The sequence below is a fragment of the Nymphaea colorata genome, chromosome 2 (assembly GCF_008831285.2).
Source record: "Nymphaea colorata isolate Beijing-Zhang1983 chromosome 2, ASM883128v2, whole genome shotgun sequence".
Classification (NCBI taxonomy): Eukaryota; Viridiplantae; Streptophyta; class Magnoliopsida; order Nymphaeales; family Nymphaeaceae; genus Nymphaea; species Nymphaea colorata.
In genome coordinates, this window is record NC_045139.1 from 31,102,750 (window position 1) to 31,111,082 (window position 8,333).

The 8,333-nt window shown below is 39.5% G+C and overlaps 1 pseudogene; it reads left to right on the forward strand.

Moving 5' to 3' along the window:
- Positions 1-153: 153 nt before the first annotated feature.
- On the forward strand, positions 154-3,314 carry LOC116248433 (F-box protein PP2-A13-like; annotated as a pseudogene).
- Positions 3,315-8,333: the final 5,019 nt, after the last annotated feature.

Consider the following 8,333-nt stretch of genomic DNA (forward strand, 5'->3'; position numbering starts at 1 on the left):
AATGATCTCGCTTTCCCCCGCGAAAGTAATTACCTGCCCTCGCGGTAAACTTTAGTCTTATCCAGATCGGACACGGAAAAATGTAGGCGGCCAGGTAATTACGCTGAAAAGATAAGACCGTTTTCGTCCCACGGCGAATACATATACGGCTCCGCCCCTAGAACCAGTGACGCAGCATCCACGCCATTGCCCTCTGGCCCTTCCTCCTCGCCCACGACTTTCCCGGCGGGCGCAATTCCCCAATTGCCCTTCTCCAGTCTTCCCTTCCCCGCACACAGGAAGCTGCAGGCGGCGACGTGGAAGATCCACGGTTCCCCTCTATTTCTTTGGCCGGATGTCGGGATCTCGCTCTTCGTGGGGAAGAAAGTTCGGTGGATGATGTTCCTCTGTGCTTCCGTTTTTTTGTTGCGGATGAGGTTTTGATTCCAGGGGCGTGGGGTTACCGGGGAGTTTGTGGAAGAAGGGCGGCGTTTTGTTCTTGGTGGAGTGTGGATTTGGTCTGAAGGTCCTTTCGTTGGAAGGGAGATCGGGAGAAGGAGGAAGTGGCGTTGGGGTTCTCTCTTTTAGATCTGATTTTTGGGATTTGTTTATGGTGTGAAGATTGAAATTTTTTTGGGGGGATTTTGGGACAGAGATTGAATCTTGGGCTTCTCTTTTGTGGGGATTATTTTTTGGGCAAATTATTTGGAGGGAGATCAGGGTTTTGTTGTTGGTGCTTAAGGATATTTCAGGAATTGTTGTTTCCCCTTTGTTTTTGTGAATGAATATATGGGTGTTAACTTCTCGTGCTTGACGGAGGGAGATGGGGCTCCTAAGAGGCCCGGTTTGGGGGATGTCCCGAGAACTGCGTTGCATCTGTGCTCATGTATATGAGTCCTCCAGAGATCTGCAAATTGGCGAGGCTGAATCGGACTTTCAGAGGCGCTGCATCGGCGGATTTCGTGTGGGAGTCGAAGTTGCCGGCGAATTACGGGTACCTGTTGAAAAAGTTGTTCCGGAAGGACTTGGGGAATCGTACGAAGAAGGAGATCTACGCTCTCCTTTCTCGCCCTAACTCTTTTGATGGCGGTACCAAGGTTGGTTCTTGCCTTTTCTGTTCGTACTTTCTATCTCTTTTCTTTTAAAAATTTAGGATTTCCTGGCTTGTGTTAGAGAAGATTTTGTTTTGATTAGGCTTTCTCTCTCTATCTCTCTCTCGTTCAAACTCAATTCTTGGCTGACAATTTGGAATGCCTTTTCAGGAGGTATGGTTAGAGAAGACGACTGGTGCCGTTTGTTTGTCGATATCGTCCAGAGCCATGTCTATAACGGGGATCGATGATCGGAGATATTGGAATTATATTCCTACCGATGAGTCCAGGTAGGTTTTGGTACAGAAGTTCTTGTTTATTTTCCATATTTTTGTGCTTTTGGAGATTCAGTGTTGCTGAGGAAAGTGCAAATACGCTCCCTATCTTCTCTAAGATGGTCATTAAAGCCTGGAAAAAAGAATCCGAAAGGGCTCTCTGTTGGAGAAGATGTTTTTGATTCAGTAAATTGATATCGAGATAAAGCATCCAAATAGGTAGTGAGGATTGTAGTATAGTTTGCTTGTGTCTGTAAACTTTCACAAGGTTGTACTACTTTCAATATGTTAAATGACATTTCATCAGAATCTCTGCGAGCAGATTTATCAGATATGTGCCTGAAGAAGACCATCTTTCCCTTGCGTGGCTAGAAAAAAAAAACACATGTAAAGTTTTTAATTGGTTGCAAATTTGTCAACATGCCAGCATCGCTTTTGATTCACCTTATCTTCCCACTATGAAAAATTCGGACTAAACTTAGATGATCTGACTAGTTCGCGATTTTTTTTCCGAGGAATACTTGTTGGCCATAGTAATGCCTTCGGAGATTTTTTTTATGTTCGTTAATGATTTCCTATTGGTACATTACAAGAGTGTCTTATAATTAGTTGCTTCTTGCCAAGCAATTTTTTGGCTTTTCGTTTCTGGTCTGTGTATGTGAACTATGTTAGTTTGACCCATTTCCTGTTGCTAACCGACTGATTATGATGCTCTGAGGTTGTGCATGCTTGAGAGAGAGAGAGAGAGAGAGAGGAACATTTCATTTAGTGCAAGGGAACGTAACCACCAGCTTTTCAATTGATTGTTTTCTGATTATTGTCTTATCCGTCTCGGTAATGGGTTCTGGTGGTTGCTTGATGGAACACTAGTAGATTATGCTGTGCGTGGAAGGATAGATTGCCAATGTTTATTCTCACCTTAGGCATTAGTATATTAGCGTTTTTATCTGGCGAGAGAGAATCATAAGCCTTTTACTGACATCTTTTACAAAAATTATCATGAGATACCATTCTGATTTTATTGGCTTAGGATGGTGTCTTGACATTCTTTCTCTTTCATCAACTATGTTGTTGAGATAGTGTCATAGCTTCTAATCGAGGCCTTTGGCGGTTTGGCCTGTTACAATTCTTGGATGGCATCCTTTCGGGATCATGTTTGGAGCCTTTTGACAGTCTTGTGAAGGTCTGCCGACTTGAACTAACAAGAGATTGCTCGTTTTGCAGGTTCCGTGAGGTTGCTTATCTTCAGCAGATTTGGTGGTTTGAAGTAGATGGTGAGCTAGAGTTCCAGTTTCCTGCCGGAACTTATAGCCTATACTTTAGGATTCAGCTGGGCCGTGCATCCAAAAGATTTGGCTGGCGTTACTGCAACTTCGACCACGTTCATGGTTGGGATCTGAAGCCAGTGAAATTCGAATTTTCTACTTCTGATGGGCAACGTGGCCAAACCCAGCGCTGCCTTGAAGATCCTGATAAGGATGGAAAATCTGTAGATGCATCCACTATACGTGGGAACTGGACTGATTATCACGTTGGTGATTTCATCGTGCACGATTCGAATACTCCCACGAAGATTAAGTACTCGATGATGCAGATCGATTGCACCCACACAAAGGGTGGTCTGTGCCTCGATTCTGTGTTGATCATTCCGGCAGCTGTTGGGAGGAGGAAGGTCTCTTAGTTTTAAAGTAAAAGCAGAGTAGTGTTTTAGTATTTTTCTGCTGGAATCGCTAAATCAAAGGCTGTGAAGAGCTCGCCAGATTACAGGCCGTTTTTTTTTTGGGTTCCTGTAGTAATTGCGATTTCTGCTGTTTGTTTGTTTAGGATAGATTTGATAAGTGCGCTTCGTTGTGTACAAAAAGTTTTGTTTGTATTTTATTCTATTCATATTACTGAAGCTTCTTGCTTCTCAGACAAATGTATCACATTCCCTTCACGAGCTTATGACATTTCTGATGCTTCTATGATCTATCTTTCCATTGATCTGTGTTTGACTGCAGAGTTGCCTGCGGTTTCTATTTTTCACCTCCTCCAGTCTGCGATTGCTTGATTTGGTTTATTGATGCATCTAAGCCTACCGGCGCTCTTGTTTAGACCTAGTCAGGTCATTGGTGCTTATCAGGTCTATGCAGACTGAAGAACGGTGGGGAAGTCTGACTGCATACATTCCTCGTTCAGACAGATGGGTATCAATCTCCACTATTAGCATGCAGATTTTTCTGAAGATCTGTTGCACTTTCGATGACGCGCGACTGAAACAGATGGTAGAAAGGTCTCTAGACGCTATAGTCAGACCTTTTCCACCATGATTAAGACACGCCCTAAGGAGTTGGAAAAGTTTCCTTTGAATTGGGAGTGTCCGGGAATTCCTCTGCGAGACGGGAGGGTTGTGAAATCCCTACGGCGTTGTGATGGAGATGTGGCCTGCTTCCTACGCCCTTGGCTCATACTTCGTAAAAATCTCCGTCCTTTTCTTTCTTCTTCCTGTTCCTAGCCCTACTGGAATGTTGGCAATGTGAGGAAAGAGATCAGAAGATAGGGTTTATCTGTTAAAGCGAGTGTTTTAAGAGAGGGAATTTGAAAGTTCGGCTTTGATCACCAACCGCCAGTTCCTTTTTCTTCTTTGTAGCCTACCTTTTGCTAATAGGTTTTAAAAAAGAAAGAGAGAGAGAGATTATCTTCTCTATTTTTTTGATTAAATCATTTTTTCATAAAAAATTTCAAACACAAGCTTTAATATATTGAAAAAAAAAAAACAAACGATCTAATTTAGCATTAGAGGGTATTGGAGAAACGAACTGCAGCTTATCTTTTCGATTTCTCATATCAACGGAAGTTCATTTCAGAACTTTGTTTGGTAGCCTTGTTCATGAAAAGTGTGACTTGTTGGAAAAACCACAAAATACTTTTTTAGAGGTTATAAACGAAAGATAAGCCGCAAAATGAAAATTTTCTTGTCTATGTATTTAGCTGAATGGGGCTTGATCTGTTTAGGAAAAAAAAAAAAACTTTTAATTTGATCAGGTTCTTGGTCTTGAAATTTTGTAGCTACCAATTCATGGGCGAATTACTTCTTGTTGGTGGATTGGTAGTGGTAAAGATTTTCTTGTAACTCGGGTTTTTGTTTCACCAATTGGAATCCAATTCTTATTGCCCAAGTAAGGTAAGAAAAAAAGTCTCCAGCTACAGCTTATTCAAAGTTTGGTAAAGAAAATCGAACTCGAACAGTAGCATACGATTCTCATTAAATCTGGCATACGAACGACTGGCAGCTACCAATATACACAAACAAATACATATACAAATATACGTACATATAAAAGAAACTTCTAAGTTTTGCTATAAGAACGTGATAATTTCATTTATACAACTTTTAGATAGAATAGATTACTTGAATAGAAAATAAAATCATAGAGTCACTTTACCAAAATCTTCATCTTATTCTAAGATTGCCAAAATCTCAAAACATATGTTCTTAAAAAAACTGAAGCCTCTTAGTTAGTACATTGTAAATATGCAGTAGATGAGGTAAAAAGCAGATGAAGAAGACTTGATTTTGGTGGAACGGACAAGGGCAGTGCTATCAGTGTCGGTTTCCATGGCGTTCACTTTTGGACGATAATAAATATTTTTCATGTTTATTTAAAAATAGTTAATAAATATTTTAATAAATAAAGGATGGTTCTAGAGGCTTGAGATGTCGAGGTGTTCAATTTCCGTCCGTCTTTCTTGAAGAATCCGAATTCCCTCCGTACGGGAATCCCCATCCTTTCGTTTTCCTCTCTGAGATGTCTCATTCAAACAACCACCAAGAACAGGCTGGAAACCCTTTTGATTTGTTTTGTTGTTTTGAGATTTATTTTCTTGTGATCTTTATCCTGGATTTAGATTTCCTGTGTTGAGGCATTTAAGTGGGGGCTTCGGCCTTCAATCAGATGGTGGTGGGTCTCTTCCGTTCACCCAAATCATGCAATTGCGACATATCACCTTTTTTTCTCATTGCCGATATTTTTCTAGTCATTGGTTGTTGTGATGATAACAACACCTAAGCGGTGTCTATAGACTCTTTTTCAAGTCAAGTATTCAGTAGAAATTTTTCTTAAGGTGGGCTGAATTAAAGTTTCTAAATTTTAACATGGGTCAAATATCATTTTTCAAAATTTTTGTATAAAACAAATAAATTTTTTTAAAATTTACATGTAAATTTTTTTTTTTTTTAAATTGAGGTGAGTCAGGGCTCATGGAGGCCTCCCTTTAACTCAGCCCCCTATTATGGGGCTGCCACCTTCAATTTGCTTTTAATATCCTAAACTTGGATTTGATTCCATTACATGTCGGTCTCTCTCTGGTAAATATGAGGGAAGCCATCCCCATTTTTGAAGGACAAATTTTCTTGATTTTTTTTTTTTTGGTCTTTTACCTATACTAAATCACATGGGTATGAGTACGGGTTCGGCAAGGTATGTAAAAGTACGACAATTTATTAAATATGTATTACATATACAATAATATGGTCTTACATTTTGAAAATAAGTCAGATTCCATCGAAAATTCAGATTCGGATTCAAATATGAATGTAAAATTCAGATTTTGATTTGATTAGGATTGTGAAATCGGATCATGGATTTAGATTGAGATATGATTTTTTTTTATTTTTATTAGAATCTGAATTTGAATATGTGAACATCTGAAAAAGTGAATCTAGTTAAAGGTATATGTCATTCCAATCAAATCCGCTGACATCACTACTTATAAACTACTAAATATAGATGAAAGATCTAGTTATGCTGCTTCCGCGTCAAAGGGGTGATATTTTCACAACTTCCTCCAATGTGAGTGCCAACTGCTCCGAAAATGACATTGCATAAGAGCACAAGAAGGATTTTTCATTTTTCCTGTTTTTTTAAATGAAAGGGAAATTATGTTTGTCATCATCTGTATATGCAAACTAAGAACATGCATTTTCCATACGTACTTGTCAATCATTCTATCAAGTCACTTGTGTTTCTCTTTTCCATGGATATATACATATTCATTTTTTTTCAAAAAAACAGGTTTTAATTGACAAATTTAACCTAAAAACTTTAGGAATCAGCAACGAATTTGTCAACGGCTAGCAATAAGACAGTACCCGTTTGATTGCCTACAGATCAGGAACAACTGGTGAAAAGAAAACTTGCAAAGAAATACACAAAAAAGATAGATATATTAGCTGCTTCAACATAAAAAGAAGAGAGATTTTGGGTGAGCAGGGGAGACACACCGCCTGATAAAAAGCCGAAGCTCTCATGTAATCCCGGTTAGGCTACTGCATCAGAGGGGTGTCACCCTCACTCTGCTTTAACTTAACCATCATTGGTCTCCTTTTGCAGTGCAAAAAGTTGATGACAACCCTCTTCTCCATTACACCAACCCCTTAAAGGACAAAGGAATGAGATATTTGAAACTCTGAAGTGAGTAGGTTCTATCCAGTGTGAATAACTACTATTTAAAATAGGGCTTTAGATTGAAAACCATGAAGTTATATTTTTCTGCTGAAGAAAATGAAATTTATTGTTCAAACTCAACTGGGAATTTGGCCTTAACGCATGTAAGTGGTCGTGGAGAAGTGAACTACTCTGGAAGCCATAGCAGCAAGATAAGAATTAGAGAGACTTGAAGAACTGCACTACGTTGACGCCTCCGGAAACTATTGTGTCCAACAGCAGAAGTACTTTCTCTGTAAATTTCTGTCATTTCCTGTCGTGTTGTAATACACGAGCAATCAAGACTTTCAGATTAAAGGTCTATTTATAATTTTCCTTTTGTCCAAGCAAGGGATTCGGGAGCCTGCAAAGGAGTCCCTCGTGAATGTCCAAGAACTCAATAATAAGTATAATGCGCAGTCCTTCAGATTATTAGAGGTCATGCTGTGGATTTATTGAATGGGCTGAAGTCCATTCGGATCATGCACATTATTAATTACACCCAGTTGAGGGAAGCTAAGGATGAGATCATGTCAGGTAATGATGTAGCAGGAAAGTTAACCAGAATGAAAATTTTTGATAAAATCCATGATCACAGGACTGAGATAAGAGGTGCTGCTAATATCTGGAGAAGTGGAGCAATTTCAAGAGCAAATTGGAACCTTTATCTAGCGTTTAATGACAAGTTATTAATGCTAGATAATCTCAAATCACTGCGCATCTGTTTGACCAACCAATGTTCTGTATGTGAACTAAAGAAAGAATCAGGGTCTCATCTTTTTTTGGAATGTAAGTCTTCCAAGTCGCTGTGGAACCTTGTGCAAGAAAGGTTTGATGTTGAAGTTTGAAGGACAGGAAATGTGAAAGAGTTATGGATTTGGTGGTGGGGAGTGAGATTCAAGTCAAAGTGGCTGCTAAAATTTTGGCGTCTACTTCTTTCCATGGCAATTTGGTACATTTGGAAGCTGAGGAACAAGATGCTTCCTGAGGTTCTGCAAAAGCCATGCAGTGCAAACAGTTTTGGGATGACTGCTGTAATTTGTTCTGATAGTCTGGTTGAGTAGTTGTATTAGGCCAGAGCCTCGCCATCATTTATCAAGGTCAGTGGTATGAGTGCAGACGGTGAGAAAGACTTCAGGGAAATTTATGTGGGAAGGAAGGGATTTCATTTTACATGTGGTGGAAAAGCTTATTAGTGTGGAAGGCGATGAGAAATTTGCAGCTGGCTATCGAGCTGCGGAGGGCAATGTGAGAGGGTCAAGGGCAGGGAGTGGGGCAGCAATCCTGATTACTTGACAACAAAGTTGCAACATTGTTTGCCTAGTGATAAACTATGTCAAGTGAAAGTGAGTGCTTCTAAATGGCTGTCGCACTCGTGTTGATGTTGGTGCTTTTCCAACACAGCACATTGGTCACACTGAGCTAAAACTGTCCATTTTAAATATGCACATAACTAAACTATCTTTAATACAAAAACTTTATATGTAAATATGGATAAATAAAGCTAATAAACAATTACATAA